The 22,931-nt window shown below is 41.3% G+C and overlaps 2 long non-coding RNA genes across 5 annotated transcripts in view; one reads left to right on the plus strand and one right to left on the minus strand.

The window, feature by feature from the left end:
• LOC148107642 (uncharacterized) overlaps positions 1–22,931 on the plus strand; it is a 123,732-nt gene that overhangs the window by 39,387 nt on the left and 61,414 nt on the right. For all 3 annotated transcript variants that reach the window (XR_015721981.1, XR_015721983.1, XR_015721982.1), the window contains exon 3: positions 11,989–12,101. This is a non-coding gene — a long non-coding RNA (uncharacterized LOC148107642). The remainder of the gene's footprint in view (positions 1–11,988; positions 12,102–22,931) is intronic.
• Positions 1–22,931, minus strand: part of LOC123800914 (uncharacterized) — an 81,663-nt gene that overhangs the window by 15,456 nt on the left and 43,276 nt on the right. For both annotated transcript variants that reach the window (XR_015721985.1, XR_015721984.1), the window contains exon 2: positions 470–752. This is a non-coding gene — a long non-coding RNA (uncharacterized LOC123800914). The remainder of the gene's footprint in view (positions 1–469; positions 753–22,931) is intronic.

Consider the following 22,931-nt stretch of genomic DNA (forward strand, 5'->3'; position numbering starts at 1 on the left):
ATTACTATCACATAGTATTTATATTTATATAACATCTTGACACTTAGTATATCTGAAATTAATTTGGATATGTAATGATTGATAGGAATGCACTGAATCATCGTTTCAGACAAATGGTTTCCTAATACCACATACTGAAAAGTCCATACCTGCCCCACTTATCTGAAAGGAAATCTTTAACAAATACTTAATTTCCATGGCTCTGTTTCTCTGTTCTGTTTGGCTGTATTCGTGCTGGTATAAATCCATTTTAATTACTACGGCATCAAAGTCCATTTTGATAGCTGGTAGCTATTCAGTGTTCCTTGACCGGCCTTATTGCCCGATCTTCTCCCCTCATCAGAATGCCTGCACCTCCTCTCCAAATCAGCCATCCTTGACATGCAGCTCAACCGGGGACACCTGGCTTAGCAGCAAGTTTAGGTACAAAAGGGTTTTTTGGTTGACCACACATTTGCTACTTACTTACAATGCAACATGGTGGCTGAAACCTGAGGCAACATTAGGCTGTATCAGTCGTGAATCATGTTCAGAGAATGACAACGTAAGGTCACAAGATGGTTGACTGGAATACACCCAGGGTGCTGCGCTGAGGGCTGGGCACCGCCTTTGGGCAGGAGCGTTCCCTGACTAGAATGGCCAGCGGATGGTGCGGGAAAGAGGGAAGGATGGTTGGTCTGCAGAGGAGAGGATCCCAGGGCTGTTGGTGGTTGTCTTCAAGTCTGAAGAGGGGTTGGGTGAAATTTTCTTGTCTGGAAAGGAAAACAAAGAAAAAGGGAGTTAAAGAAAGCCAGATCTCGGCTCTCTGCTGAGGAGAAAAATAAATAAATACAAGGGTCAATGTGTGAGGTAATGGATACTTGCTAGGGAAAGGTTTGAAAAGAAGTTGTATGCCGTGGAAAGGATGTCTGTTTGGGAAGGAAGATAAACTTGATACTTCTGTAGGAATTTTCCACCTCCCTTAATTCCTTTTCCCTCTGCTGAAACGTTTCAGCTCACAGCACTTGAACCCTCCCCCCAAGGACTCTGGAACTTCTAGCCTGTACCATCCATCTCCCAACATTCCCTGAGCTGAGTTTTCCCTTAAGTTGTTATTTAAATTTTCCCTCCTGTCTTTTTTGCCTGCAGGGACTCTTTTTCTTTTTCCCTTTCACAGCGCCTAGCTCAGCCCCTTGCATTTAAATGTGGCTTGATACGTGTTTATTTATCTTTCCACAGTGTTCTGACTGAGGTGCTAATTGTCCTGACTTCAGTCACCAGAACTTAACAGTGCTTGTCCTGGGGTTCTGTTTCAGAAATACCCACCTTTTCCTGTCACCACGTCTGAAACTGCCCGTCCTCATCATTCATTTCCCCCTCTCCAGTTCCCATCCTGTTGTTTTTTTTTTTTTTTTTTAAGGAAAGAACAATCCTTTGCCGAAATTAAACTCTTTTTTTGTGCGTGTGGTCAGAATTACAGACAGGAGGGGACCAGATGGCTGAGTTTTAAGGAGACAATTCCAGGCCGCTGAGGCTTAACAAGCTAATAAAAGGTAATTTACCAGAGACTTAGAGAGTCACGGGGCATTTGAGATTCTTTAAGGCCCCCAACCCACTGCCCTTGCCAAGACGTCCCCTCCCTCTCCCCCCTGCCCTTCTATCCTTCTGAAGAACGAAGAAGAACGTGAGGTTGCCAAGCTGCCGCTGATGTAGCCACTCTGAGGCTCCGCGCTCCCAGGCACATTTGCTGGGCTGTCTGGGTAACAGGCTGAGGCCCCATTGTCTTCCGGCAAATGGTCTTGGCACCGTTCAGCTGCCCAGGCCATGGCCCTGTGCACCTGGCTGGGGTCCCAGAGCCCCTGTCGTGAGAGCCACACAGACAGTGTAATGCTGCATTGGTGTCTTTATTTCACTGTGGGGGGAATGCCTTGTTTGGGTTCTCATTTCATTTTCCCCTCCCGAAAGGCCCAGCTTGACGCTTCCTACATCTGCTCTGTTCCATTTAGCGTTTGTGTCCAAAACCTCTTTTGATTCTGTTCCTCATTTTCTTTGAATAGAAAGCTTACGAAATGGCCCCATCTGCCTCGCCCAGGCTTCGTCCACAAAGGCAACCCGGACCTACATCAGCCATGACGGGGTGTCCCTTTGCTGTCCCCCTGGGCTGGGATCGCCACCGCCATACCCCACACAGGCCAGCCTCCAGGACCACCGAGAGAAAATGCCCTTTGTGGCTTTGTTTTCTTACGTTCAGGAGAGGATACTGTAAAACGTGTGTGACTCACTGTGGAATATCCAGGGTGCTTGGAGCCCAGGCTGGGTGAGGTGATGTAGACAGAACCTGAGTGGAGGCAGGAGTCATTAGCTACACGATGTCCTCCCTGCATCTGAGCTCTTGGTTTCCAGTGGAGACCGAGGGACTGGGGAGAAATTTGGCTTGATTTAGATTTATGCGAACCTAGTCTCTGAGCTTCGCCATCAGAGCAGCAAACGCTTCGGGACTGGTATGACTTTATGTGCCTGGCAATGTGCAAAGTATTTGCGGAGGGGGCGAGAGGAGCTTATGTTCAGTTACAAGAGGCAGACGGTTCTGCATGGTGTGATGATTGTTACGGGGAAGCGTGTGCAGGAAACCGCGGGTATACTCAGCCCTCCTTCTAGAGGGCTCCGAGATGTTGTCGGAGGTATGACTGGCAATTGAATTCCCATCCATCAGACAAGTCAGTGCAGAAGGGGGTTTCAGGAGCAAAGTAAGAAAACATGAAACACCCTATCTAAGACCCAGAATCACTATCTAGCATGCTGCATGGAGACTCCCCTGGGTGGTTTGGAATTGTTCTAAGGTAGGGCCATAGGAAATGAAGTTGGAGAATAAAGACAGGGCCATATCACAAAAGGCCTCCTGTAGTAAATGAAGGGGCTGTAGGTAAAGGGAGCTGCCAAAGATTTTGAGGGAGGAGGGACAGGATCAGGTTTGCAGTTTGGAAAGCTTGCTCTGGCGGGAGGATGGATTCCGAGGAGGGGTTCTGGACAGGGAGAACCAGGGGTGGGTCCACCACTCAGGTAGATTATCTCCCTATCCCTGACCCCACTACTTCTCTTACCATAACCAAGCAGTCCTTATAGTCCTTCCAGAAATTCCACTGGCTTGACTTTCAAAGTATTTCCAGAATCTGCTGTTTCTCACCAGCTCCACTGCTACAACCCTGTCCCAGCCACCAGCATCTCTCACCTGCATCATTACGACAGCCTTCTGCCTGGTCTCCACCTCTCTCCTGATCTCCCTAAGTCTGCTCTCAATGTGGCAGCCAAAATGATCCTTCTAAAACATGTATCCAGTGCCGTCATTCCTCTGCTCAAATCCTAGCGATGACTACTGATTCTGCTCTGAGGAAGCTGAAGTTCGTGTCATGGACACTGACCTAATTTCTGACCACCTCCCCTCCCTTCCTCAGCTCCGGTTGTGCTGATCTTCTGGATCCTTCTTGAACTCACTAGCCACTCTCCCATGTTAGGCTCTTTCCCCTTGTCCTGGCATGGTATCTCCCATGCAGATAACTGCATGGTTTGCCCCTTCATGTCTTTGCTCAAATGTTATCTTCTCAAAGAGTCTTACTCCAAACACCCTGTTCAAAATAGCAAACTGCAGCCTCCCCTACTCCCTCCCTCCCTACACTCCCACCCTACTTTTTTCCATTGGAATTATTATTTTTTTTATTGGCTATGTAATTTACTCATTTATTGTGTTCTTATTATCAGCCTTCTCCCTTCCTCTACTAACATGTAAACCCTTCAGGGCCAGGGATCTTTGTATATTTTGTTTGTTAATTGTATCCCCAGTTCCCAGAACAGTGCCTGGCTACAGTATATCCTTACCAAATATTTGTTGGACCAATAATTAACAGTAGTTCAAATGAGAGGTGATTAGGGCCTGAGCAAAGACGGTGATGTGGGAAGAAGGAGAGAAAAACTTTAGATACATTGATCAGACTTTCTGACTGATTGAAAATGCCAAGTGAGAGAAAGGGAATGACCTAGAATGAATGTCAAGCTTGGATGAACAACTGGAGCAGAGGACCACTTGGTATGGGGGAAAGGGAAGAGAATAATGAACCCCACTCAGGACATTTTGAGATGCCGTTGGCTGTGAAATACTCAAGTGGAGACCCAGCAGGCAGTTGGAATTCAAGCAAAACTCTCACTAGCAAGACCAGAACTGAGGTGTAGAATCTGGAGGCATCAGCACCAGCATATTGACTTGCAAATAAGCTAATGTTACCCTAACTTGCTCAAGGGACAACATAGCAGTGGCCAGAAAGACATGTTGTACTTTCTGTTATATGCACACAGAGGAGAGAGATGTCCCAAGAACATGTCAGAACCGTACGCAAAGGGGATGGCTAATTTTGTCTATAATTTCAAATTTCCTTCTCCAAGGGCAGTTTCTCCTGTGAGACACGATTTTTAATGTCTTAAGATAAAACATGCTTAAAGGTAAAACATTCTTGGGGTAATTGTATTTTGTTCAACTGAAAAGTACTAAGCACACGTAAAAATAAACTTAATTACATGGCTGGTCTCAGATAATCATCTACATGTTGCTGAAGGGGCAAACTCTCATTTTTCCCTCTAGACAAAAACACAGCTCCTGCCTGGGAATCTCAGAGATTTTTTTAAAAAGGCATTGTACTAAGGCAAGTAATATTATCTGCCTTTCCAGAAAGGATCAGGTCACAAGAAGGTTAAGGTAATTCCCAAAGATTGAACAAAGTCAGAGGACAACTCCTGGAACAAATCTTCAAAATCATGGATCCCAGGCCAGTGTCCCCCAAATTGAGGTCATCCTTATGGTCACAAAAGCTTTAGGCAGATTTACGAGACAATCAAGAAAAGTCACAGCAATGATGTTCGACTTCTTGGTTTGAACGCTAAGAGTTCACTCTTCTCTCTGATATTTAAAAACTCATCTCCTTTCATTTCAACCTTTTTAAAAAGCCTGAAGTCTCTCTTCCATTTGCATATTCTAGTCCTGGATCCTTCTGACCCAGACAGATTGGGGCAGGGGATAGAGGGGTCATCCTGCTCTCTCTCTCTAATGGAAAAGGGGCTCCTGATTTTTTTTTTTTTCTAGCAGTGTGAAACAGTGAAATCAGAAGTCAAGAACCTGAAACTCTGGGCAATGTTATGGCCCTAAGGAGCTGAAAGTGGCTGCGAATATTGGCCAGTGAGGCTCCAGTTTCTCACACTGCAAAATGAGGAAGCTGACCACCTTTGCAGCTGTGTCTTGCTCCAAAAGTCTGTAACTCCGTGTAAAGGGAATAAGTCTATTTGAATGCTATATCAAGATGTAGCCAATTCCATTCAAATCAACCAAAATGGGTGTATGTATTTATAGGTCAGTGGTATTTTTGTCCACTCTAATGCTGGGGCTCCCTGGGACAGACTGACCACATGGAGTTGCTCCCCAGCTGGAGGAAGTGTGAGAGCTGGGCCATAGCAGGGCCAATATGAAGTGGGAAAAGTTGTCCATCTGGCAAATGGGCCTTGGGAAGTGTTGGCAGTGAGGCTTTCGGGAGGCGCTGCGGTACACGATGGGATGCTTTTCTGGAACACCTCAGATTTCCAATTAAACATCATAAAACACAGGAGGGAGTATAGTGTTTGTGGAAACTAGAGAAAGGACAAGCTTTGTTCAGCTTGATGTCCACATTTGTCTCAGGTGGCACACCAAATATTCCAATGGGCTCACAAATAGAAACAGGAAAGCAAGAGCAAGAGATAGAAGTTGTGCAGAGGTCTCTGAATTGCTCCGACCCCAGAGCAAGCGTTAGAGTCCAACTTCACCTAAATTCTTGGGTGGCAAGGTAGCCAGCCCCAAGGGATATGTAATGAAGGAATATTTTAGGCCAAAGCCAGAACTCTTTGTCCCATTATTAATATGAATTGTAATATTTAATCTGTTTATATTATTATATATAATATCATTATTTCAATTTAAATTTATATTTAATGTAATAGTAACAGTTAATATTATTAATAAGTATAATATATATTGCACCTACAGAAATTTGAGTCCTAATTGAAACATAAAATTAGGCAAAATAATTATTATTGATGACTACAACTTTGTTCAAATCCAGTACTGAAACAATGACACACACATAGTATAAAACATCCCTAAAATCAAATACATGCCGTCGTTACAGATGTTTGCATGTGCCTATATTTATTGACAGAGAAGAACTACACAAGGTAATGTTGTGAAAAGAAAACCAAAACAAAACAAAACCCAAATGGCAGAGCAATTCGTGTAAATCTGCTTTTCCAATACATGTGTGTATGTATTCGCTTGGGGGGAAATACTGAGACGGATTTACATGATATGCATATACAGTGTCTATCTCTGCATGACAGAATTTCAAGTTTTATTTTTAAGACGTTTATCAAATAGGAGCGCCTGGGTGTCTCAGTTGGTTAAGCATCAACTCTTGGTTTCAGCTCAGGTCATGATCTCAGGGTGTGGGATCGAGCCCCGAGTTGGGCTCCGAGCTTGGTGCAGAGTCTGCTTGGGATTCTCTCTCTCACTCTCCCTCTGCCCCTCCCCGCCACCACCATGCACACACTCTCTCTCTCTCTCAAATAAATAAAATCTTTTTTTTAAAGTTTATCAAATAAATTTAATAAATAAATAAATGAAATGTTTGTCAATATATTCTAGCCTTTTTAGTACGTTTCTGTTTAGTTCAGAAAGTTCATTACAATCTGAAATCAGGGACTAGAAACCCAGTCAAAGGTGATGCCTCCTCACTGGCTTCTTCCCAAGGAGGCAGGGATAACCTTGTGTTAAGAACAAGTTGCCCCAGCAGCACTGTCCCCATCAGAACCCAGACCTGATTCCTGAAGCCAAAAAGCTACAGCCTACAGCACTGTTCAAATAGAGTGAGGAGAGGTGGCCTCTCGGGCCCAGTTCTTCTCTTCCTGCTCTCTCCTGGGACTGAGTTCCCTGCCGAGGACCAAATCAAGTTCTAGGGTCCTTGGCGTCACCAATGACCATTTTTGTTTAAGTGCTCTCCTCCCTCAGAAGCTATTCTTCACAATGAAAGGAGAGCAAGTCAGATGAGAAGGAAAACTGGATGAAGATTGTGGATAGAATAAGGATGTGTCCTTGAAGGCCTGTGGACACATGAAAAGTAATGCAGGCTTTCTCCTCAGATTTAGAGATCTGTCATGTCAGAATGTCTAATGTGTAGTCAAGGAGGCCATGGCTTGAGCTTCAAAGATGTTGGAAGCCCATGGTTCATCAAAACAAAAAGAACTAATGTGACTTCAGGTCATTTCTGGGCTGCAGAAGGGCCAGTAGTCATCTTGGATGGAAGTTCCATATGGCTCTCACTTCAAGCAGAGCTAATCCATTTGGAATAGTCAAGGGCATTTATTAGCAATCAATCAGTGAATATTTATTGAGCGTCTTGGACGGGGACTGGCTCTCTTGCTTAAAACAGTAATGAAACACTCCACGGTTGCATCAGAGAAGAGTTTCAGAAGGAAATTTCCAAATAAACAGAGGGAGGTAGAAAACCAGCCTCATTCTGCCCTACCCTTCCTGCTATAAGTTTATCTTTCCCTTAAGAACTTCAATTACTGCTACTATTATAAAACCCACCTCTTCTTCCTTTAAACCCCTGGTACAAGCTTAGATAAAAATGCCCTTTCCTTAGTTCCCTCAATAAAGCCTAGACAGCCTGACATTGGCAAGAGCAACTTACCAAATGTTAACACAGAACAAGAATAGTATTTTATAAAAAGTTTACCAGAAAAAACAATGGTCAGGATTGCGAAGTGGCTTAGTGCGGCCATGAGAGCACAGGTGGCAGGCCCAACTCCAGAGCCATCATACAGAACCTTCTTCCCTCCTGCTCCCTGGCAGCAGCCTTCGGACATCTCAGGGAGTTCCTCTTTCTGCTTCCCTGATAATTCCAAAGGCCCACAGTTCTCTTAGTTTCCATATGCTGTTCTCTAGGGAAGTACAGCATCTCTTTAACTGAGACCATGACAAGCATGTAATAGTTCAGGAGTGTTTAAGAACACCAGTCTTACCTCCTGGCCTTTCTCCTTACTTTAAATGTGTTATACAAGCCGAGGCCAACTTTTTGAAAGATGACAGTTGACCCTTTTTAAAATCTTGGTTAGGGCCAAACTGTAGTAGCAAATTCTAACCTCAAATAGTATGAACAGTTTTTAAATAGTGGGAATTGAGGGACACCTGGGTGGCTCAGTGGGTTGGCCAGCCGACTCTTGATTTTGGCTCAGGTCATGATCTCAGGGTCCCGGGATCAAGCCCTCCATCCAGCTCCACACTCAGCGGGGAGTCTGCTTGAGGATTTTCTCTCTCTCTCCCTCTGCCCCTCCCCCTCTCATGCTCACTCTCTCTCTCTTTCAAATAAATAAATCTTAAAAAAAATAATGGGAATTGAATTCAAGTCAACAAATATTAATTTAATAACCACTATGTGCTAAGTAATGCATAAAATATAAAAAAGGCTTACAAAAATAAGTAAAACGTGGCTTTGTCCTTCAAGGAGCTTAGAATCTAATGATGGGAATAGGACAAATATTGTTTTACTGTAACATAAGACAGAGGTGGTACTGCAAGAATTTTGTTGTTGTTTTGTTCTGTTTTTTTTTATGTGCTGAGGCAGCTTAGGGGAGAAAGACTACATCCAGTTGGAGGCTACTTCTTTTTTTATTTTTTAAAGATTTATTTATTCGTTTGTGAGAGAGAGAGAGGGAGAACATGGGGTGGGGGGAAGGGCAGAGGGAGAGAATCTTCAAGCACACTCCACGCTGAGTGCGGACCCTGAGGCAGAGCTCAGTCTCAGAACGCATGAGATCATGACCCATGAGATCATGACCTGAGCCGAAACCAAGACGTAGACACTTAACCAACTGAGCCACCCAGGTGCCCCTGGAGGCTATTTCTTAGAAGAAGGAGTATTGAAGGATGAACAGAAATGAAAGCACTCCCGAAAGGAGGAGTATTACTAAGCAAGGCCCAGAGTTGAAAAGCATGACAGCAGTCAGGTCACTGAGTATGTGGGAGGTTAATCAGAGAAGAAGCTGGAAGCAGATTCTGAGTCAAGAGTTTGGACTTAACTGCTAAAGATTTTTGAGCCTGGACACACTGACCTGAGCGGTACATTAGATAAGGCAGCTGCATGTGAGTACAGAGGCTAGGTTGCCCAGGGAGCCAGGTCAACTGCAGAGGTCTAGATGAGAAGAAATCAAGGTCCGAACGGGGGAGGTGTTGCTGGGGGAGGGTGGGGCTCAGAGCCTGGGAGAGGTAGTATCTGGTCTGCATGACCTAGACACCACCACTGTGCGGGGAGGGCAAGGAGGAGTGAAGGGTCAAAATAACTCTCAGGTGTGCAGCCTCGGAGGCTCAGAGGGTGCTGTTGCCTTGACAAGGAAATCAGGAGGGAGTACCTCTTTGGATTATTCAAAGTAGGAAAAACAGCCCCATGAAGCAAGCCAGTGAAGACCTCTTACAAGGAAAGGAGTTTTGGATCTTACTGCTTTTGTCTTTGTCCTTCATGCAGTGTTCAAACACGGGTAACTTCCCAGTTCCAGTCCCTTCCTTATAGGGATGGAAGGTGGAATGAGGACTTGTAATTGGTAGTTCCCACTCTTTCCACCTGGGAATGAGGTTTGAGGCTCTCGGGAGGCTTGATTCTCTCAGCTCGGCTCCAAGGGTCGTCTAATTGATGACAGAGGTGAAGTGCAGCCTAGGGATTAGGTGATCAAGGGAGGTCAGAGAATTCATTGATTCAGAAGCTCTTACAAAAAACAAATGCATAGGGCAGAGCTCTAACTCTGCAAATAGAACCTTTAAAGGAAGAGTCCCAGCAGAGAAAAGGGTAGCATTCAGGATGCTTCAGATCATAGATAAGCTCCCTCTCTAACCCAGAAAATCAGCCCCGGAGCCAACACTGCAGAGAAAAACTGTCCTCCCAGCACTCTTTCCCACTCTCAGTGGCAGGCAGGGTATCAGAGGGTCAGACATTCTCAGAGCTCTTGTCTTGCAATGACAGCAGAGAAAACAGCATCCAGGGCAGACCCAAAATTCAGTGCAGGTGTGTGACATGAGCATGTCCTGCTTCAGAATGGCCCTTTGATTACTGGTCCTCTTTGATCCCTGGGGATCTGGGAAGGAGGCTAGTTTCTGCTCAATGATCAGCTGAATTTTTTCCTTGCTTCTCCTAGAAAATGGGGACTCCTTTGTCACTTTGCCAATCTCTTCTGGAAGCCTCCAGACTTAGTGACAGACCATACATCTCAGTTTCTCTGGGACCACCCAGGTCTAGGCGTTGATCCCATATCTTTTTTAAGTTAAAATTTACATACAGTAAAAATACAACTCGTAAGTTCCAAGTCGATAGTTTTTGACAAACATATCCATCTGTGTAAGCACAACCCAGTCAAGATACAGAACATTTCTATAATTCCAGAAATTTCCCTCATGCCCTGGTCCAGCCGAACCTTCCCCCACACACATACACAGGCAACGGCTGCTCTGATCTCTATCACCACAGATTACTTTTTCCATATCTTAGAATAAAAATGAGCTTCGTATAAATGGAATCATACAGCTTGTACTCTTTTATGTTTGGCTTATGTCACCCAACATAATGTTTTTGAGATTTAGCCGTATTGTTGGTGTTCGTTCTTTTTTATCCCTGAGTATATTTCATTGTGGATGGACATGTGTGTTGTTTCCAGCTTGAGGAAATTATGTACAAAGCTGCTGTAAACATTCTTATACAGTCTTTTTGAAGGCATGTCTTGTATTTCTCCTGGGTATATACCTAAAAGTGGAATTACTGGATCATAGGGCAGATGTAGGGTCAACTGTTTTTAGAAGCTGTCAAGCAGTTTTCCAAAGGAATGTCTCGTTCTGTACACTTACCAGAAATATATGAGTTATAGTTGCTCTACATCTTAGCCCATATTTGTCATAATCAGTTTTTAAATTTTATCCATCCTCATGTATGAGAAGTAGCATCACACTACAGCTTTAACTTGCATTTTCCTAATAACTAATGATGTGCTTACTGATCATTTACCCATCTTCTTTCAACAATATGTATTTGGGGCCCCTGGGTGGTACAGCCGGTTGAGTGTCTGACTCTTGGATAGAGCCCCGAGTCAGGCTCCACGCTCAGTGAGGAGTCCACTTATGACTCTCTCTCCCTCAGCCTCTCCCCTCCCCCCAGATAAATAAATAAATAAACCTTTAAAAAAATAAAAAAATATGTATTTAAGCTTTTGCCATTTTTAATTGAAGTGTTTGTCTTTATTAAGTCTATGTAGAAGCCTGTTACATATTCTTGATTCCCATTCCTTGTGAGATATTAATGTATTGAACATAGTATCTTCCAATCTGTAACTTTAGTTTTATTTTCTTATTGTCTTTCCCGAAGCAGAGTGGTTGGTTAGTTTGTTTGTTTTTGAGATAGAAACTCACAACAAGTTGCAAAGACAGTACAGAGAGATCCCCTGCCCTCTTCACCCAATTTCTCCCGAAGGTTGCATCTTGTGTCACCATCGCGTGACATCAAAACAGGTCACGGACATTGCCACAGTGCGCATGTAGAGTTTTATGTCACTTTACCACAGGTGTAGATTGCTGTGGCCACCGTCACTTTCCAGATAGAGAACAGCTGCATCACCGCAGAGATCCCCCTCATGCTACCCTCTTACAGTCATGCCCATCGCTGCCCCCATTCCTAACCCTTGGCCATTTGTTCTCCAGCTTGATAAATTTTTCATGTTGAAACACTGTATAAATCAAATCACACAGTATATGACCTTTTGAAATTGGATTCTTTCGCTCAGCGTAACGTCCTTGAAATCCGTCCAAGTTGTTATGTGCATCAATAGGTCAACCTCAGTAATATTCCTTGCTATGGATGTACCACAGTTTAACCTATAGAAGGACCCTCGGGTTGTTTCTAGGTTTTGGCTGTACCGATAAAGCTGCTATCAACATCCACATACCGATTTTTGTGTGGACAGAGGTGTTCGTGGCTCCTGGATAAATAACCAGAGTGTGATTGCTGGGTTGAATGGTAAGTGGTATGTTTAATTTTTAAAGAAACAGCCAATATTGATTTCCAAAGTGATTGTACCTGTTTCACATCCCCACTAGCAATGTGGGAGAAGTCCAGTTTCTTCACATCCCCACCATTTGATACTGTCACTATTTTTTATTTTAGCTGTTCTAATAGCTGTGTAGTGATCCGATACACCTAATGCCTAGTGATCTTAAACATCTTTTCATGTGTTTCTCATTTGCCATTTTTATATCCTTTATGATTTGCAAACATTTTTCTCCCGGCTTGTAGATTTCATTTTCATCCCTTCAACAGAGTCTTTCACATGCAAATACTTTTAATCTTGATGAGTATCAGGTTATCATTTTTTTCCTTTATGGATCTTGCATTTGGTGTCATGTCTAAGAACTCTTAAGTAGCCCTAGGTCCTGATGATTTTCTTCTGTTTTCTTTTAAAAGTCTTATAGTTTTATGTTCTACATTTAAATCTATGATCCATATTGTGCTAATTTTTTATATAGATGTAAGGGTTATGTAATGGGGTAATGGGGAGTCAGTGTTTAACAGATACAGGGTTTCAGTCTGGAAGATGCGAAAGTTCTGGAGATGAATAGTGGAGATGGTTGCACAATATGAATGTACTTAATGCTACAGAATTGTGCACTTGAAAGTAGTTAAAATGGTAAATTTGATGTTATATATATTTAATCACTGTTTTAAAAAAAATTAATTCTTCCAAAAAGAGTGGGTATACTTCTGGATTTCTATTCTGTTCCACTCATTTATTTATCTATCATTATGCCAATATAACATTCTCTTGATTACTGCATAAAACCAGTATTTGTATAAAACAATTATTGTAGTAAGTATCAAAGTCAGGTAGTATGAATCATCGAACTTATCCTTCATGTTCAGGATAGCTTTGGCTCTTTTAGGTCCTTTTCATTTCCATATGCATTTTAAAATCAACTTACCAATTTCTACCAAAAAAAAAAAAAGCTTGTTGGGACTTTGGTTGAACTTGAGATCAATCTTAGATCAGCTTGGGAAGAATTGGCATCCCAACAATATTCCAAACCATCGTGTGATTGTGTCTTCTTTTATTAGGCCTTATTTAATTTTTTAAGCAATATTTTATAAATGTAGCAATGTATCTTTCGTTCAATTTATTCCTAGGTATTTGTTGTTGTTGTTTTGGTGTTACTGTAAATGGAATTGTTTTTATGTTATTTTCCAGTTGTTGCTATTAGTACTTAGAAATACAAACAATTTTTTGTATATTCATTTGTATTCCTCAACCCTAACTATATTAGTCTGGGCCTTCCAAAGAAATAGAACCAGGGATATATAAAGAGAGATTTATTATAAGGAATTGTTTTATGTGGTTATGGAGGCTGAGAAATCCCAGGATCTGCAATGAGAAAGCTGGAGACATAATTTCAGTATGAGTCCAAAGTCTAAAAACCACGAGAGTCAGTGGTGTAAGTTTCAGTCTGAGTCCAAGTTCAAAGGCAGGAAAAAAAGATGTCCTAGCTCCAAGATAGTCTTACTCTCCCTTTTTGTTCAATTCAGGCCTTCAGTGGATTGCATGAGGTTTACCCACATTGTGGAGGGCAATCTGCTTTATGCATCTACCAATTCAGATGTTAATCTCATCCTCATCCGGAAACATCCTCACAGATACACCCTGAATAACATTTAACCCAATATCTGGGCACCCCATCATTTAGTCCAGTTGACACTTAATATTAACCATTTATTGATTCCTTAGAATTTTATACACACATAATTATATTATCTGCAATTATTTTATTTTTGTTTTCCAACTTTTATGCCTTTTTTAAAAGATTTTATTTATTTATTGGAAAGAGAGTGAAACAGAGGTGGGGGGAGGAGCAGAGCGAGAAGGACAAGCAGACTCTGCACTGAGTGCAGAGCCCGACACGGGGCTCAATCTCACAACCCTAAGATCATGATCTGAGCCGAACCAAGACACTTAACTGACTGAGCCCCCCAGGCACCCCCAGTTTTTATGCCTTTTATTTATTTTCTTCCTTCATTGCATTAGTTAGGATCTCAAATACAATACTGAATAGAAATGGTAATAGCAGACATCCTTGTCTTGTTTTTGATATTAGAAAATATTCAATATATCATCAAGTATGATGTTATTAGCATTCTTTATTATAACCTTTATAAAATGGAGGAAGTTCCTTTCTATTCTTGATTTGTGAGAGTTTTAATCATATATGGAGGCAAATTTTTCTTCTGCATTTATTGAGATGACCATACGGTTTCTCTCTGTGATGGTGAATTACGCTGATGATTTTCAAATGCTATATAACATGCACATTTATTAAAATTTCCCTTTTCATTCTCAAAAGTGTCCCATTTTTTTACAACAAATTATATGGTTATTTGTTCTAGGTTCCTCTGTCAGTTCTGCATTAACTACTGGGCTTTCATTAATTTGGAACTTTATGAATCTGCTCTTTGCGGTAAATATGCCAGGCTCCCTCAGACAGCCTAAAGGTTTGAAGGCCTCCCTGATATTAGCGAGGAGGCTAGAAATTTGGGAATCTAAATAATTTCTTACCTGATGAGATTTTAAAATACGTAGAATTCTAAATACTACCTTTACCCAGATCTTCAAGTGCAGTCATCTAGGTTGTGTTTAAACCCACAGAAAAAATCCAAAATGTGGGCCATCAGTTGAGAATTAGTACTTATCCTTTTCTCTAGCCCCACCCTATACATTGACAAATATAATAATCATAGTTATATATATATATGTTTATTGTATATAAAGGGAATACCAGGTATATTATATGATTATATTATTATATTTTATTGATATGATATGATATGATATATGATATGATATGATATGATATTTATTATATACTTATGTGAGGGACTACTCCAGAACTGGGGTCAAAAGTGTCTCTTGGGGGGCGCCTGGGTAGCGCAGTCGTTAAGCGTCTGCCTTCGGCTCAGGGCGTGATCCTGGCGTTCCGGGATCGAGTCCCACATCGGGCTCCTCGGCTGGGAGCCTGCTTCTTCCTCTCCCTCTCCCCTGTTGTGTTCCCTCTCTCGCTGGCTGTCTCTCTGTCACATAAATAAATAAAATCTTTAAAAAAAAAAAAAGTGTCTCTTGGGGGTTCTCACTGTGGTCTGTTGCAGCTTCAGAGGTGAAGCCAAAGCTTTTCAAAATTGCTTCTTTCCCCCACCCCCCCCAGTTTTATTGAGTTGTAATTGACATACACACCGTATAAGTTTAAGGGGTATGGCATAATGATTTGACTTACATACATAGTGGAAAGAATACAATAAATTTAGTTAACATCCATTATCTCGCATAGATACCTTAATCCCCCAAAAAAGAAAAAGAAAAATATTGTTTTCCTTCTAATGAGGACCTTTAGGATTTACTCTCCCAACAACTTTTATGTACACTATATAAGCATGTTAACTATAGAGAGCATGTTGTACATATATCCCCAGTACCTATTTATCTTATAGCTGGTACCTTTTGACCGTCTTCATCCAATCCCTCTACCCACCATGCCCCACCTCTGGTAGCCACAAATCTGATCTCTTTTCCTAAGAGTTTGTTTGTTTTAGATTCCACATATAAGTGAGATCATACAATATTTGTCTTTTTCAACTGTCTGGCTTATTTCACTTAGCATAATGCCCTCAAGCTTCATCTGTGTTGTTACAAATGGCAGTATTTCCTTCTTTCGCATGGTTGAAAAATATTCCATTATATATATTATATGTAAATAATGTGTTTGTTATGTGTGTGTGTGTGTGTATTCTCACAACTTTATCCGTTCATCTGTCAATGGACATTTAGGCTGTTTTCATGTCTTGGCTATTGTAAATAATGCTGCCATGAACATGGGGGCGCATATAGCTCTCTGGCGTGGTTATTTTGTTTCCTTCAGATACATTCCCAGAAGTGGAATTCCTAGATCATATAGCAGTCCTATTTTTACTTTTGAAGAACCTCCATAGTGTTTTCTGCAGGGCTTTACCGGTTTACAACCCTACCGGAAGTGCGCAAGGGTGCCCTTGAGAATTGCTTTTAAATAATATCTAAAATTAATATGAAGAGAAATTACCTTTGTGGAGTAAAGTAGATGGCATTTTGATACCATCTTAGAATGGAACCTTCTTTAGACTGGGATTTCAGAGACCTGGTTTCTAATCTCTGCTTTGTCCTAACTCAATGTGTAAGACACGCCACTTATATAATTAATAACAACAACAACAATAATAATAATAATGGCTGTTGACATTTATGTAGAAGCATGCCAGGTATTCCGCATATATCATTTCACTAATATAAAAGACGAAAGATTGCCAGGGTGAATCCAAGAAAGAAATTCAAGAATAGAGATAATAAGAAATATCCAAAATAATAGCTGTCACTGTGATAAAGACTTGTCACTAAGTGTCTCACTGAATCTTCACAACAACCTGATGAGGTGGGTCCTATTACCCCAGGAAAGTGAGACTCAGCCTACCTTGCCCAGGGCAAGGCAGCTGGCAAATGAAATTTGGCTGAAATTCAAATCCAGGTAATCTGACCCTAAAACGTCTGTTAGTAATCGTGATGCTCATGTCCTACCATGGAAAACAGATACACAGAAAAAATAGATAAGCTTTTCATCAGAGCATGATCACAGGGATGCAGGTCAAGGAACTCTCTAGAACTCTTACTACTTTAGCCATTTACCTCACGGCTACCATTACTGAGTGTTAATAGATGAAAAGTTTTCCTGCAACACTTCACATGCATTTCTATTTTTACTCCTGAAACTGGCTCTTGCCATTGTCTGGTCTTACCCCACTGGCTCTGTAACATTGCTCCAGGGCCGTCTCTGGCCTCCTTGCTGTGGATGCCCCTTCTGATGCTCAGCTACTTAGGATTTAGCATATTTGTAAAGTTTCCCTGCTTTGCTCCCTCCTGAGTTTCTGAGAACCCATTCCCTTCGCTGAGGACAATCCAGTCCTTGGTCCTGGGAACCCTGACCAATTTCCTGGCCAGTCGCCAGCCCTCATCCGTGAGGGGTGACGGAATGATAAGGCCGTCTGCACCAGCATCTGCAGGAGCGCACGGGGCAAAGTTTTTAAACCTGGACTAAGCATTCTGAACTATATGTGATGAACTTGAGCTTCTCCTAACCAGCTGTGGAGTGGAACCCAGTGAAAACCTGCCCTAGTTCACTCTCAGGGGAAGCAGCAGCCACATGTCAAAGCCTAAGAGAACAGAGCACACAAAAGTAATACTGTGCACCCTGGGTCAGGACAATACAGCCAGGTGCCACACAGAGTGACAGCCAGAGCCTGAGGTTTAGATGAGAACCGAAATTCAGGTCTCGAGTTCAAGTCATGACTGGTTGGATTTTATTTTGGTTTTTTTTTTTGGTTTTTTTAAAAGATTTTATTTATTTATTCGACAGAGATATAGACAGCCAGCGAGAGAGGGAACACAAGCCTGGGGAGTGGGAGAGGAAGAAGCAGGCTCCCAGCGGAGGAGCCTGATGTGGGGCTCGATCTCATAACACCGGGATCCTGCCCTGAGCCGAAGGCAGATGCTTAACCACTGTGCCACCCAAGCGCCCCTGGATTTTATTTTGGTGGACAATGTTATTATGTGAAAACCCAGAGCCAGAAGCTTGGTCAAGTAGGAACCCAAGGCAACACCTCTGACTGGGGTATAACCTTGGCTTTTTTTTTTATTTTTTGTTTTTCATTTAACTGTTTCCCTCAGTGGGTGACAAAGAAGAGAGAACATGAAATCACTCAGTGCACTTGAGGTCAGAAAGTCCTGGGCTGGGACGTTAGCACCATTTTGTCCCGGATGTGAGTGTTATGATCTTGCCGCAATGTGTAATTATGGATTCTTGAAGGTCCCCGATAGTGGTCTGCAAACACTCTTTGTAAACTGCAGCTGTGGGCAGAATACTATCCCAGAAGCAGCCAATGGCATGATTTTTACATATTGTTTAGGGGAGTCTTCCGATTCTAGTTTTTCATGCAGCATGCCAGAGTCTCATTGTCATAGCGAATTCTCTCTGAAGTGTTTGTGGGCTCCTTGTAAAGCGAGAGCAAGGAGAACACACGAGAAACTAGTGCAGTGCCGTTGGCATCTTCAGATCCAGAGCGCGGGTAAACTTCTCACTTCCTGAGGCTTGGAGGGGCTGAGGGGGTGAATACCAGACCTGCCTGTGTCCTCTGGGCAGAAGCTGCTGCTTTCCCACAGACTCCTGGCCCAGGCACAACGCCTTTAGAACAGAGCCAGGAATGTTTCCTGGAGTTTAATGTAGCCCGGAGGTCATGGGTGTGACGTTGTGCAATGATTAATGACAGGGAACGCTTAGTCAGGATTATATTTAATTCATACTTAGGTGTTGGCAATTTCTTGTACACAATTATTTCTCCAGGACATTGCCCCTGAACCATAGGACAATTACTGTTAGATGTGCACTAGGGATCCCAGACTTAACATGAATATTTGATGGAAGACGCACAAGGCAGCAAATGTGTCCCTGATGGGCACCTGTCCCTTATGGTTCCTACGTTCATCCCTATCGTATGTCCTAAATTGGTGCCACTTTCCTCTAGTTAGAGGACTGTTCAGTTAATTGAATACTATCCAAAGAAGAAGAAGAAGAAGAAGAAGAAGAAGAAGAAGAAGAAGAACAACAACAACAACAACAACAACAACAACAACAACAACAACAAAGGGAAAAAGAAGTGTCCTCTTGTGCTGCCTTGTGTTCCAAAGTCTGTAAATGCAACATGTTATATGGTTCTGAGTTACATTATCCTAAATAGCCATACGTAATCTCATACCGTGACAATGTCAGACTCAGCTCGAAATGTAGATGGTAAGTCCATCCCTTATGTTTATAAATTTTGATATAAAATCTGAATCTCTGGGTTTGCTTTTTAGAGGAAATGGGGCTTCTAGTGATTTCTTAAGGAAACAGAGTTTCCTTAAGTAATTTACCAAAGTTAAGTTATCCACTTACGTAAAATAGGCAGCAAACAAAAAATGATCATGGGTGGAAAATCACTCTAACATGATCATATTGCCTCAAAGGCAAACATCCTGGGATCTTTATGAAAATCCCCAGCAACATACCCTTTATCACCACAGCGCTATTACTCCCCAGGTGAGAAGCCAAGTTTAGCGCTCACACATGTGGTTTGTGCTGATTTATCACGCTCCCGTGAGGACCAGGCTCCTTTCCGCATTCGTGTGGGTTGAGTGGATACGTGATCCATTCCTTCCTCCCAGCACTGGGGCCAGACAATGTCCACAAGCGTTTACTCACAATACATCCGCTCTTTCATCAACATGAACTCATGCCATAGCTTTATTCTCTTAATATAATTAGGGTAATTTGGTGTTAAACTATAATTGATCTAGCTGTTTCCTTGTCAACTGACCTATGAGGCAAGGGGAAAAAAATCAATCTCTAGAAATCTAAGGCAATGCATCTTCTCTGCCCAGAAGTTAGGCTCAATCCAGAATCCTCCAACAGATGTACCTTATCCTGGGGGAAATTAGACCAACTATATAGAAATTAGTGTTTTCAAATAGTAGCTGTTTTCTACCTGGGAAGAGTTCATTGTCCCAATAACATCCTAAGTTTAATTATGAAATAAAACTCATTATCATTATTGAAACTGGAACTTCTGGATTAATCTTAATTAACATGATTTTAGAATACCTAGTATTATGAAAGCATTTTCAAGCATACAAGCATTGGTTGCCTAGTTTCAAAAAGTGGAACGAGTCTTGATTGCCTTCAGAAACTGGCAAAATCAGCAGAGAACCAGGGTACACGGGAACATAACTGAGACTACCAAGATACTTGGAAAAGGAAGAGCTGATTTATATACTTTTGCCTGCAGCCTTGTAGAACATATTTGGGTGATTTAATTAACCTTTCTGAGCTTCATTTATTCAGATATAAAATGAAAAAATAATAGACCCTAACTCATTGGTTTACTGTGAGTATTCAATAGGAGGATGCTTATGTGGGTCATGTGGTAAGTGCTCAGTAAATATTAGCTATTAATTTTTTAAAATGAGGACAGAACAATGACAGCCCCTGAACAGAGTCCCTCTCTGCGTCTCCCAGTGTCACATACAATGGGAGTCAAGTCCTAGGTAGCATCCCACTTAAACTGAGGGCCCCAGGCTTTTATCCCAGAACTGCTCTGAAGCCCCATAGTGCTAAAGTCAAAGGGCCACAGAGCTCCCGAAAGATTTTGGCCCTTCTAAAATGACTCAGGGTGAGATTTCTACTAAATCCTGGTAAAGAAAACCAGATGTAAGTTAAGTTCATCACAGTTAAAGCTTACTTGGTACTCAATTCTAAGGCATACCTTTTTTTTTTTTTTTTACCATTTTAGCATTTAATAAATCAGTTTGCCTTAATCAATGTGGCTTTTAATCAATTTGCCTTTAATCAATTTCTACATGTAATTTAGAGTTTTTTCTCTCCTGTCCCACTCCCCTTTTGAATTGATGGTGTGTCTTAGAATCAATATTGATGTAAAATTAAATGCAGTGTGGGCATATATTATTGCTAAAACTTTTTACAAGTTTTATAACTTCTTTAAAAGTACCAGTTTGCTTTATTATAATTCATGGATTATTGGTATTTGATGACTGTTGTAATACAGAGTCGATTCTGATGGAAAAGCTTGATTGATTACATTGTGGGCCCATCTTGCTGTTAGTAATCTGTGGAAAGCTCGCACGGATGAGGGACATCAGCGCTTCTTTGAATCATAGGAGTAATATTTCGGAGGAAACAACACTCTGGAATGAAGCCTTGAAATCCCGCAGTGGTTCTCTGTGCCAGTTTGGGTGACGATTATGAGCCCGCTGGCTGCTCATGGCAGTACTTGCCAGGCAAAACCTCACACCTGATCACTTCTCTACACTCTGCTTCTGCCGCCTCCTCTGCCGAGCCCCAAGAAGAGTGAGAATGGTCTTCCACAAAGATCACCATATAAAGACGGCGAGATTCCTCTGGCTTGAAATATTTACCATTCCCTTTTTTGGGCATTAGCAACTTTTGGCTTTAGATGATGTAACACATATGGATAAGAAATGTGTTAGCAGGGGCGCCTGGGTGGCACAGCGGTTAAGCGTCTGCCTTCAGCTCAGGGCGTGATCCCGGCGTTATGGGATCGAGCCCCACATCAGGCTCTTCCGCTATGAGCCTGCTTTTCCTCTCCCACTCCCCCTGCTTGTGTTCCCTCTCTCACTGGCTGTTTCTATCTCTGTCGAATAAATAAATAAAATCTTTAAAAAAAAAAAAAGAAATGTGTTAGCAATATAAACATACTGATAAATATTAGATATATAAATTCTATGAAGTATATCAACTCTATATATCTAACAATAATAGATTTATATTGCTAATATTATAATAATCACAGATACTTATTTTTATAATACCCATTATTAGCAAATTCTACACCAGAATGCAGACATTCCATGGATAAATGCATGTTAGAATTACAGAATGTTGGATTGTATCATATATACAATCCTCCATCATTTATCAATTAATTGAGGGTTTGGCTTAGATTTTTTAATAATTAGAATTCATTAAATTTTTAAAATGGAACGATTAAAATTATCAGTCAGTGTTAAAATAAGGAATATTATGATGTTTGAGAATATTGCTTTTAGTCTTGAGTGTTACCTTTATTATAAGCGGCAGAGCAAGTGACTAATTTTATAAGCAGTACAAGTCTCTGTTAGAATAGGGAGACACCCTTCCTACTCCACGTGGCTTAAAATTTTCACCTTTGGGAACAGGGCTCTGGCAAGCATTAATAAAATTATGGATATGTCAAAATACTTTAATCAAAACATGTGTAGAGGTAAGAATTGACAACAGAAAAAATACGTGTGGTCCATTTACATATGAAAATGTAAACTTAATAATCAAAGAAACACAATGAAAATTATCATTTAAAAGTACCATTTTTGCCTTTCAAACACAAGGGCAAAAAACTTTTTTCACATGATGAAAATATTTTTCATCATGGTAAAAAAAAAATATTCTCATACACTTTCTAGCCCTTTCTCATTGGAAACTTTACAATACATATTAAAAGTCTTAAAAATGTTTAATCCCTTTGACCCCAGAAATCCATTCCTAGAAATGTACACCAAAGGAAAAAAAGAGAGAGAGAGATGCCTGTTAGTATTAGGTTTAAAGATAATCCATAGAATATTATTCATAAGAACCAAAATTGGAGGCATAACACATGTCTCACAATAGAAGAATAAACAAATTATAGAATATGCATGTGAAAAAAGGTTACAAATTAATTTTAAATTATGTTTGCAATTATTATTTTGTGACATGGGAAAATGTTAATAATCAGTGAGAACTGAGAAGTGTGGAAAAAGCAGTGAGACAAACGATATATACACACTATTTCCAACTTACTAAACTAATAAATTTGTAGAAGTTTGCCCAGGACCAACATTGTGGCCATATATTTTAGGGACACGAGAATTTTCACAAGATCCAAATTCGAAAGTCCAAGGAGGCCTCAGGCCCCATTTCAGGAGGACAGAATTGTCCTTCTTAACAGATGTCTTCCGAACAGTTTAGGTTTGTGACAACAGCAAAACAAGTTCTTATTCATGTGAAGCTCTTTCAGTTTACGGACGTTTTCAGATATATTTTCTCTCTGGACCCTCAAAGCAGTTACATCACATTATCTCCATTTTATGGATGAGAAGACCGAGGCTCCGAAAGTTACAGAGCTGGCAAGTGACGGGGTTCC

The sequence above is a fragment of the Ursus americanus genome, chromosome 27 (genome assembly GCF_024610735.1).
Source record: "Ursus americanus isolate L20-20 chromosome 27, mUrsAme1.1.p, whole genome shotgun sequence".
Taxonomy (NCBI): Eukaryota; Metazoa; Chordata; class Mammalia; order Carnivora; family Ursidae; genus Ursus; species Ursus americanus.